Raw genomic sequence first — 12,308 nt, forward strand, 5'->3', positions numbered from 1 at the left:
AAACTACGCTAGTAGATATCCCCAGTTCGGTTGTATCATTGCTCAGGCTATTATCAATAATTTGGGTTCATTATCAATAGCTTTTGTGGGTAATGAATGACCTAATGGTGAATATTCACACGGCTCTTGGAGCCAGAATTGAGGTGAATAATTATGAACTATAACTGAAAGTTACATTTGATTGTTTCATAATAATTTATTTCATATGAAGCATATTAACTTAAACTTCACTTTGCATCTAAATTATTTTATTTTGGCAATATTGAGATGAAACTAGCTAAAAATTAAGTTGGGAAATCACAACTTGCAAAAAAGATTCTTTTTCAAAACTATGCCGGAATGATTACACGTATTCGTAATTATTTGCATTAATTTATAATCCGTAATAATATACATTCAATTTATAATAATTATAAATTATAAATGTATTTCATATAATAATTAATTTATATAATTATTTTATTTATTTATTTAATAATTTATAATTCGCAACACATAAACCGAGTTGCGGACTCACGTGTTGCACAAGTAATTTTACTAGGAATTACTATAATTTCTCTGAAGAGCATTCCCACCTAGCCACTTCCGATGCTCAACATCCGTTGTGTTTAGCAATAATAACCGAAACGTAAAACTTAATAATTGTTCAAGAATGCAAGTTTTGCAAATTCTAATCGTAAAATTTGCGGGAATTTTTGCATTTTCTTTCTCGCTGGGATTATTTGCAAGGTGCAAGAAATACGGGCTGAGGGCTTGCAGCGGCCGTACGTTGCTCCCAAACTTCTACAATTCCTTGACAAGTGCTGAATGCTTTCCGCAAACGATATGGCGGCAATGTTTGAGATTTATGAATGTCGAGTTATTGTTGAACGTGATTAATGGAAAGTTTCGAGCTGATTTATGCGGTCTGATTGTTACCCGATCGTTTTCGTGTCTCCAAAAAAATAATAAAATTTCGCTCGTATATGCGAAATCTCATTACCACGAGTAGAGAAAATGCATGCGAAGTTAAAGGTTAAAGAATGCAATAAGAGGTGCAATGGTCAGGTAGAAATAGTCATTTAACGACAATTTCGAGATAACTCAACATATTATCACAAATAATTCAATTGTTACAGAACGGTTGAGAAAAAAATTTATTATTTAGAAACGGGAAATATGTTTAATTCCATTCTTTGCAGTTATGTCAGTGGATGTCTTTATATTATTCTGTTTTATTTAGATTTTATAGTCTCATTAAACATTATGAGGCATGGCTTGGGCTCTACAATTAGGCCTATGTACACAAATTTATCAAATTTTGTAATCAAAACTTGATCGTTTAGTTCATTCATCGCAGCATTAATCTCATGATTAATGGAGTCATTCATGTATGAATGACTCCAGTTCTAAACGAATTAAATGCAACTGCTTAAGGATTCAATTTAATTTCAAATTTTGTTCTCGGTATTATTCTTAAATTTCTATAGTGAATGAGAGCGACTAATAAAATTGTAAGTAAATTTTACCCAGTATAAACAATGTTTTAAACTTTTAATGAATGCGTGACAGCGTGCGCTTACAATTCCCCGTCAGCGAACACATCCGCTGATCTTCTAGTTCAGTAAATCACATCGACATCTAAGTTCGTGTGACATTATTTATAATCTATAGATAATATTCCAGACTCATTACATCAGTGATGTCAAAGAAATAACTTGTCTGAATTTGAAATTCAATATACAATCAAAATACGCCGAGGCATAACTCGGGCTCGAATACAAAATCCTCATCGATATGATTTCTGCTTTGTTCAAAAAGCTGTCAGCTTTCCATTCCGATACACTAATTAGTTTGCCTCTAATTATCATGAGATAATTTGTTAACTTCAAACACGGGAGGAATTTTATGCATAAATTCAGTTTCGCTGCGGATTCTGTTTATCGAAACAGGTTGGATTTCAGCCATGCAGGGTAGTTTGCATTGTCGTCTGATTGACATAGAATACGAAGCTTGCAAATAACCAAACCGTATTTTACCATTTTGATTATTGTACGCCAAATATTAATTGAACGTTTCAAAGAAGATTCATTTTAGATTGAACATCATATTCGAAATCTTTGATAGAAAAAAGTACATAGGTATTATTTTTTCAGTAAAAGTTAAGGAAATAAGATTGAAGATGAAAAATTGTATCGTTAAATATGAGCAAGATATTAGAACATGTTGTACAATATCTATTCCAGTTTTTTTCGAATATTATAAAGAACAAAAGTTCATACTGTGGTGCCGATTGCATTAATACCATGGAATAGCTGAATCCCATTTTTTCGGAAATTATAAATAACAAAAGTTCATACTGTGTTGGCACTGGTGGCGATTGCATTAATACCATGGAATAGCCGAGAAGATTTATATATGCGGTTGGGCCGCAACGCAAGTCCGTTTAACCGCAGTCGCTTTAGATGCTACCCTGAGCTCGGCAAACCACTTCTGCTTATTGGCACATGATTCCAGCTGATGTGCTGGCAGAATCTCAACAGCAAGCCGGCACAAAGCCTCGTTTCGATTCAAGGGACGACTGCAAGTCTGTATATATTCTCAGGGCGCAGGCAGAAAGAATTCTAATTTGGTACAGCGTAGAATACGCACGGCGAGCCATTTCCAGGGTAGAATTTTGTCGCAGCGAATAGACCTGATGATAAAAAGAGAAATATAAATTATAGTGTGAGAATTACTGCTTTTAAATTAAGTTTACAATATGAGGATGATTACAACACCGAGTTACCATCGTTATGTGAATTTAATAAAATTGATGTTATTAAAATAACAAGTCATTTTTATGTGCTTAATCTCTATAACTCATCAAAATATCTGATCAGAAAGTTCTCTCTCCTTCACATCCGAAAAAAATTACTTGTTATTTTCTACGAGATTTACGTCAGACTGGATTATTTTTAGATTAATCCCTGAACATTTTTCTGCACTAAAGTAAGATATTCCTCGCAACCTCCCACGACGCGCGGCAAGGTCTCCACCAAGACACTTTAATTGACGAATAAATGCTGAAACTCTGAGTAGATGAATTAAATACCTAGTTCATAACTATTTCTTGACGTATTGAATGAAATTATAAAACTTACGTGCAACCATTTGTAATCTAAACTTTTCCAGAGTTTTCCAAAGAATTTTCACCCAACAAATAGAAACTTAACGAGTGACCTTTCATAAAGTTTACTCGAAATTTAAAAGCAAAGAATAGTCCACACAAATTCATGTCTTTGTAGAAAACGTTCTCTATAAAGATATGAATATTTGTAGAATATTCCTTGCTTTTAAATTTTTAGTTAACTTGCAATTTAAACGACCAAGTGACATCCATTCTTTAATACGATTGAAAGTTTACTCAGATTTGTATTGAGGAACGAAACCTTTATTCTTCTCAGCTAGACGGCAGGCGTCGTAGACGAATGTGTTTATGCAAAGCGCCGTTCGCTTTGATAAATTAGTATCTTTAAAGCATACGTTCAAAATGCGGCCGACATCAGCAATGTGTTATGCGAACCACTGCAGGAAAGAAACTCTCTTCTTTAAAGGCTTGATATACATTTCATGTATTTCGAAGGAGCTGCAAGCAAGATATTTGTATTAGCTGTGTTAGTCTTTATAATTTTCTTCTCTTGTTACATTGGAACAGTTGTACTTTTCATCTCAAAATTCCCTATCACCATTTAAGTGTCCTACTCCCGCGATTCAACATTCATGTGCTTAGCATAAATTCTGCTTACTCAGATCTTCGTTTGGTCGCTTATCAACTGCGAAAATACTCAAGCTGCTTTAAAACTTAAAACCAAAACACAACCCAAATATTTATGGCTATCTACAGTGATTAGTCAAAAAAGGTAGTTAATATAAGGAAAAATATTCTGACTGACATCACTATAACTAGATTTTTTGTGATGACCTCGCCAACTAAGCCAATAGTTTATTCTCAAATATTAAAAAAATTCCCTTCTACACTTCAAGGTTATGGATAGGCCAGTTAATTAAAAGAACTGTTTCTTTGGGTGCAATGCCAAGCCTTAAACAAATGAGACTTTGCTTGACGCTAGAATGCCTTTAAATTAACAGGCTACAGCGCCCTGCAATGTCCCAGTAACAGGATACAGTGTTGCGCCTCCAGCGTCCTGAAATGCCCCAGTAACAGGATACAGTGTTGCGCCTCCAGCGTCCTGCAATGTCCCAGTAACAGGATACAGTGTTGCGCCTCCAGCGTCCTGCAATGTCCCAGTAACAGGATACAGTGTTGCGCCTCCAGCGTCCTGCAATGTCCCAGTAACAGGATACAGTGTTGCGCCTCCAGCGTCCTGCAATGTCCCAGTAACAGGATACAGTGTTGCGCCTCCAGCGTCCTGCAATGTCCCAGTAACAGGATACAGTGTTGCGCCTCCAGCGTCCTGCAATGTCCCAGTAACAGGATACAGTGTTGCGCCTCCAGCGTCCTGCAATGTCCCAGTAACAGGATACAGTGTTGCGCCTCCAGCGTCCTGCAATGTCCCAGTAACAGGATACAGTGTTGCGCCTCCAGCGTCCTGCAATGTCCCAGTAACAGGATACAGTGTTGCGCCTCCAGCGTCCTGCAATGTCCCAGTAACAGGATACAGTGTTGCGCCTCCAGCGTCCTGCAATGTCCCAGTAACAGGATACAGTGTTGCGCCTCCAGCGTCCTGCAATGTCCCAGTAACAGGATACAGTGTTGCGCCTCCAGCGTCCTGCAATGTCCCAGTAACAGGATACAGTGTTGCGCCTCCAGCGTCCTGCAATGTCCCAGTAACAGGATACAGTGTTGCGCCTCCAGCGTCCTGCAATGTCCCAGTAACAGGATACAGTGTTGCGCCTCCAGCGTCCTGCAATGTCCCAGTAACAGGATACAGTGTTGCGCCTCCAGCGTCCTGCAATGTCCCAGTAACAGGATACAGTGTTGCGCCTCCAGCGTCCTGCAATGTCCCAGTAACAGGATACAGTGTTGNACACGGCATGAGCAGCAGCCTAGCCTGCGGCACACGGCATGAGCAGCAGCCTAGCCCGCGGCACACGGCATGAGCAGCAGTCTAGCCTGCGGCACACGGCATGAGCAGCAGACTAGCCCGCGGCACACGGCATGAGCAGCAGCCTAGCCTACGGCACACGGCATGAGCAGCAGACTAGCCCGCGGCACACGGCATGAGTGAAACGAATTAAATTTAAATTTTATTTAAATTTAAATTAAATTTAATTAAATTGTTTAATTAAATTAAATTATAATTAAATTATTTAATTAAATTTAAATTTAAATTTAAAAATAAAGTACTCAGATACTTATTGATACACGTGCGTACTCAGCGGCCTAGTTAATTTCTCAGAATTATGGGAGATTGAATATTAAGAATTGCGAGTATTCTGAATAATCCTCAAATACTGAAGAAATGCACTCGTATATAATTATTGCGTATATTTGAGAATTCTTTGTAAAGAAGACCCTACTGAAACTCTAACTTCTGAGAATATAAAAAATTACGTATTGTAAATCTGATAAATTTAATCCATCTAAAGAGATTGAAATGTGACGGAAAAATAATCCGAACACCGAGAATTTCAAATTTAAATGAATATTTGTAAAAAATATAACTCAGTACTCACTGCAGTGAGTGACAGAGAGCGCATTTTCTCGTCGATGAAAACGTAAAGTCACGGACGGACAGACAGACTGATGGACAGACGGACGGACAGACGGACATGACGAGCACAATAGTGCATTTTTTCCATAAATGAGAAAATGCTCTAAAAACGTATTGTATTGTATATTGAATTTCAAATTCAAATTATTTGAAATTATCTGCAGCAGTTGTTATGAAGGGCAAAGCGTAATACATGAAGTGTCACGAACATATTGCTTATTGCAGCAGGAAAACAAGTTGAATTTCCAGAAATTAATCAAACTACAAATTGAATTTAAAAAAAACAGTCGCGAAATTAATCGCAACGCAAATAAATAATATGTGATTTTTGCTCCTCACTTTTCATGCTTCTTTTTTCAGATTACATCGTTTTTTTTTTCTTTTTGGCGGCGTTTTTCCTTTTTAATGCTTCTAGGTGGCGTTAGTTGCGTGTTACTTTGTTATGTTACAAAGAGAGGATGAGAAACATTGTCGAGAAGCATGAAACATTTCAGTTATACTTCATTTTAATGTATTACGTATAAATTTCAATTTATGGTCTTTGGTACACTCTAAAAAACAATTTGTTCGAGTTGACATTTCATTCGTACGTTCGTGAGACACGAATGCATTGTTGAACAAGTTCTAAATGCCATCTATACATTCAAACCTGATCCCATCACTAATTATTGATTTGTATTAATCCTACTTAGTGCAGTACTTTGTACTTACAATTGATATTTAACACACTTCTTTATGTCCAATCGAACTAAAACTTTGAACACTTGCGTAAAGTCGGAGACAATGCTTGAATCAATTGACGGAATAAAAATAAATAATTTACAAAATTGGAAAAAAATTCAATATATATAAATAATATAAGAAATTAATTATACATGAGTAACATCGGAGATACGAGACTCTTTAGAAGTGTGGTATTTGAAAAAAAAAACACATTTTAAACGCATATTATTGATTTTACGTACATTTAGTCCACAATATTGGCATAGTAGTAAAATAATTGGAAGTCTACGGATTTTGAAACGTATATTCAAGTTACTTTATGAACGGGACTATATAATCGTACATGAGCGATGAATGCGTGAAAATATATATATGCTCAGCTAATAAAATTTTGAGGAGAGCTTTATAATAATAATTCAGTTTTTCAAGATTTAAAACAATATCTGAGTATTCTTTCGTAGGAAAGTGTTTTCAGTTTTAATCCGGTGCATAAACTGCGAAGTTCTCTGATTAAATAAACTCTGAAATACTTCTGCGAAGTATTTCAATTGGCACCTGAAATAACACTATCAAAAGTATTGTCCTCAAGAATCTATTGTAATACGTCACCACTCGTTCACAATAAACAGACATATCATCTTATAAACTTATCTCCACATCTTATAAACTTTTCTTCGCATCTCATAAACTAATCTTCACATCTCATAAACTTCAATCACTCACGAATTCTAAAAATGCCGGTTATCAATAAGATTTTTATTCATAGCTCTTCCTCAATACCACTCGCCAATTTGACTGACGGCGTCCGGATGAAGACTCGCCTCGATTACGCATAAATTTCCGTTTAATTCACTGGAATTCTTCACTGTTGGCCCAGCAAGTTTTCTAGATTAAACTTTTATGGGTGAGGTATTTTGAATCTGGGCAGAGTTTTTGGCTGCGAATTAGTCTTTTGACCTGCGCTTGATGCTGCATTGCGCTGGCCGGGACCAAGTTCGGCCATAAAGTGGTCTTTATCGCTGGCGCGGTCGGTGGCAAGGACCACACTTTATTTTTATTTTGCTCGAGTTTTCAGTGTTTTTCTTGCGTGTTTGTGACGCGCAAAGGTTCTTAATTTAAGGGACAAACTGACTGGCCAGACTTGGGTCGCTGTCTTCGTTGGCTTCGCCCAATAAACTTTCGTAAGTTTTGTGTTTTTTATCTCCGTGACACAAGATGAACTGAACATTAACATATGTCACATATTTATTCATCTCTCAGCTTTCATTCAGCAGGCTGAAGATGACGTATGTATAGTTTTGTAATTAAATTTGGGCTTCCTTTATTCATAATACAATTAACTACCACTGTAAACCAAACCACTGTAATTGAAGTTTATTATTTATTTCTGCTATTTAATGTTATCATGTGAAATGAAATACCAAAAAGTAAAAGCAAAGAGGTAGAACCTGGCACAAATAATACCTCGGGTCTTGCCTTCCTTACATCGAAGAGATGCGCCATGGCGGCACTCCAGTATACTAAAGGGGCCGTAGAAAGCATTGATGTAATTCTTAAACAAAATGATTCCATTACGAGCAATAGGGAATAATTTCGAGAAATAGAAAATAAAAAAAACATTCCATACTATTAATATACGCTGTAATATACTCGAATTTTAACATTCCGTGCTATCACCGACAAGTGTCGCCCCCAGAAAATAGAGACTGTGTTTTGATGAAGAAATCAGTGAGAACGCCAAAGAAGTGTACAGGCTATTTTATTTCAATTATAATTGCTGCAAATTGAACGACATTTTAGTGATCGCAAAGATCGTGCAAGTCTAAATTATTATATCAGTAGTTTTATCATACCACAAATTATAGCAATTATATTATACCATCAACTAATTTTACTGCCGGATTTATCAACAGCTCCATTACACAGTACCCATGCAATATTCACTTTAGTCTCATCATTTAAACCAAACAATTCATATCATAGATGATAGACGCAGTGAGGTGGAAAGCCAGTTCTTGTTTACGATAACTAAGTTATACTCTTTCTTCTTTTAAAAAATGTTTACCAGATATGGTTTCGCTACACTTCCAGATTTTTCCACGTCACTCGATCTTCTTATTGAAATAAGTATATTTTGCGCTTTCAAATGTTCAATTCTACCGCAGGTTTTCCGATTAAATTAATTAACTAATTCCGATAAAATTAACTCAAGGCATATTATGCTTCCTATCTCTTTGTAAAAGAATATTCAATGTGTCGCGTTCCCGCAGAAGAATCTCAACTGTTCAGGCGAAATTGAAACCCATTTCACAGAGATAAAATTTACGACCAGAAGCGTGGCTGTTAAGCTATTTTTTCGTGAGGTCTCCATGATCATCATTTTTCGATGGCTGACGTGCGGGCATTTCTCCGTAGGAATCAATTGTGTCAATAACGTCAGAAGCCATAACTGCTTGCGCAAGAAGTTGGCCTATGTTTGGGATTTAACTTGGAATAGCAATTTTTTGAGCTGCTAAAGCGAGTGTTTGAATCCTAACGAGTTACTCAAACGATATGCGCGTCAGTCTCAACTGTAAATGTAAATTATAGGCGTAACTTTTTTCAATATATTATATTGAAAATAAATTCATAAAGCCTTATATTCGTAATGCCTGATATTCCATTTAGTTGCTTACAAGGCATGTTATTCAAAATCTGTTGTTGTAAAGTAGATCGATTCATCACTGTTTTTTGGCCGAGGGTCTTGCCAAAATGTTCTAGGCACACAAATGTAGAATTTACAATATTACAAAAGCGCACGATACTAACACCTCGTACAGGAAGATTGTAACTTATCAGCACGCGCGATAAAGATAAGAGTATTTGAAGGAACAACGATACCAATACCCTTAAAAAAAAATTTTTACCAATGTCCAGCAAAATTACCTCATTTTTTCACAGATAAATACTGCTCTCAGAAGTACTATATAAAATATTACAATTTACACGGGGCCAGAAGCATCTCATCTACCATACCTGCAGGTCGCACCTACTCGCGCAGCGGTCTGATCGTGAGAACATGGCGCGGCGGGCAAAGCGATCCTGATAAACTCCCGGCGGACTCGTCCGACTAATGCTGCCTTCAATCAGTTCCAGAACAAAGCTTAATTACAATCTCCTCACTTGCAATGAATTTACATGGGAAATTAGGAGCTCGGATATCGCAAGCTCCAATTTGGATGGGATTAAAAGCAGCAGCGCTGGTAACCGAGCCTGTACTGCTTGAATAAACGTTACCTGAGCGGCGCGGGTAACGCGAAATTAACGTGTGCACCGCTTTAATACCAGAGGGTATTTTTAATGCCATATATCGTGCGGAGCATGTGCAAGCTAGGCCTCTTCATCCCATGAACTCGTTTTGTAATAAAGTGCGCATCCACCAGCAGCCATAAAACTCTCAGATATTCAACATGAGCAACGGTAGAAGAACTGTTGAACGAAACCTATCAGTTAAACAGTGAACTTTTTACAAATTTTAGCAGTACTTCATAGAAATACGAACGCAATTCATGAATAGCCAACGGCAACCGTTTTCAAACTGGATGTAGTTACTCCTGTAATATGCAGTTCTGTTAGATACTATTTATGAATGAAAAGTAATAATTTGGTAAATATTATATAAATGAATGAATTGTTTGCACAATACAGTAGCTGCAAAAAACGTTGTGCCGCAGCGTTAATATGGACGAATGAAAATAGTTTTTTTTACAGAATGAAAAATTGTTCTTGACGTTGAAATACCTGGAGTAAATATTGAGCCTCTGCACGGTATTCGGAATGACTCCGACCAAATGTCTCGGTAGACTTAACACACGTAGCCGATCGCTCGACCAACAGCGAATAAAAATTGCCAGCGTGCAGACTACTCACCGAGTCTGTAACTCGATGAATACTAGCTTGCAGACTTCACTCCTAGTCTGTAACTCGGTGAATCCAAGCGTACAGACTAGTCACCGAGTCTGTAACACGGTCACTCCGGCAGCGCCTGGCACAGCACAGCAATGCTGAGCCCCAGTGCATCCAGTGGGCAATAGTTCAACTCGCTCCCTCTTACCCGAGGGAACTCAGTGGGGAGCGAGGCCACTGGAAAATCAGAGGGCTTGGCCTGCCGTGTCGGTAGGACTTCGTAGCAACGAGCAAGGTGGCCAGATGGCCTTTTGACCGCGGACAAAAATGACCAAAAAAGGCCTTCAACTAAATATATACCAGTATATGTATATAGGTTTCGGTATAAAAATTCCATTTTCCCTTTTTTCGCACTTTTTTAAATTAATAAGGAAGTGTAACTATCATAAATTTTAGCCTACCACCGCAATTTAACAAAAATTAAATCGCGGAATTTGTCCGGAAAAAAGGACCATCTGGCAACCCTGCCAACAAGGAACTTAAAAGACCAAAGAGCTCGGTATTCACGGCCTTTGATGTCTGTTTGATCAAACGCATTTCTCATTTCAGCCAACGTCATACATTAACTTTCGGTAAACATTCTTCTTAGCACTTGTTTATTCTCATTTATTGCGAACTTTTGCAACTGTACGTCTAATTCGGTTCTTCTCTGTTATTTTACTTTCAAGTCGTTAGTAAAAATTCCAAGTAGAACACAACATCAGCATTCCGCTGGCTCTCAACTCATTGCGTTGTGCTAAGTTTAATCTAGAAGAACAAGCAAAATAAAGTAAGATCAGTAAACCGCAGAATTTATTTCATCAAATACAAGGCATTTACTTTACAAGCGCGGCTCATAACATAAACTTCAATCATTAAATATACAATTCAAGTCAACAGTGGTGGAATATCAATTATGAGCAATTACGAGCTTATATCAACAGAGTCTAGAGAACCACAGGCAAAAAATGCGCACCGAAGTGAAGTAAAAGCACAAAACTTTTCGCAGAAAAAACTAATAATCAATGAGCTAAAACGATGATGATAATAATAATACGTAGAGTTAGTTTAGAGGCCACATGTTTACTAGCGCTTCAGCTATTTAGCTATCTCGCACCAAAAGTCATGTTGAACATCACCAAAGAGGTGGAAGGTCTCAATTATCAAAAGTTTCTCAANAGGACCGGCCCGTGACCGGACTGAACATGTGGATGCACGTGGCAGGACCGGCCCGTGACCGGACTGAACATGTGGATGCACGTGGCAGGACCGGCCCGTGACCGAACTAAGCTGGCAGAACTAAGCCTAATATTGCTGGCAGTCCATATCACAAACTCTTGTTCTATTAAAATCTCGACACGATAAAATCTCGACACGAAACTTTCTCAGTCCATAATAATTCTGTCTAGTAATTCTGTAATTCTGTAATTAATCAGAAATAATGTAATGTTATTTGTAATTCTGTAATAAAATTAATCAAGACTTGACCCAATGCAAAAAAATATACAAGAAAACATGAATTATTACAAAAGAACTCATGACGAACATTAATTATTACAAAAAAAATAATTCAAAAGCATTGCACATTGAGCAGCAAGATAACTAATGGTCACGTGAGACGGAAACGAATGAAGCATAATAGAAGGAAAATGAATTAAAGAGCGAAATTAGGTAAACGAAGCTTCCACAATAAATAAATAAAATTCGATAACAATTTGATTCAACTAGAATAGTCGTGATCTTGACGGAAGTCAACAACCAAGTAGAAATCGAGGAAATTTCATTTCTTTCGGATAAAGAATTCACGAGAAGATAAAATTTACGAGTCGCTCGGTGACAGAATAGAACTGATCAATGATCAAGCCCTTGAAAGCATAGAACTAAACATAAATCAACCGCATGACAGAATAGAACTGATCAATGATCAAGCCCATGAAAGCATAGAACTGATCAATAATAGAACAG

The sequence above is a fragment of the Hyalella azteca genome, unplaced genomic scaffold, assembly GCF_000764305.2.
Source record: "Hyalella azteca isolate HAZT.00-mixed unplaced genomic scaffold, Hazt_2.0.2 contig16876, whole genome shotgun sequence".
In the NCBI taxonomy this organism is placed as follows: domain Eukaryota; kingdom Metazoa; phylum Arthropoda; class Malacostraca; order Amphipoda; family Hyalellidae; genus Hyalella; species Hyalella azteca.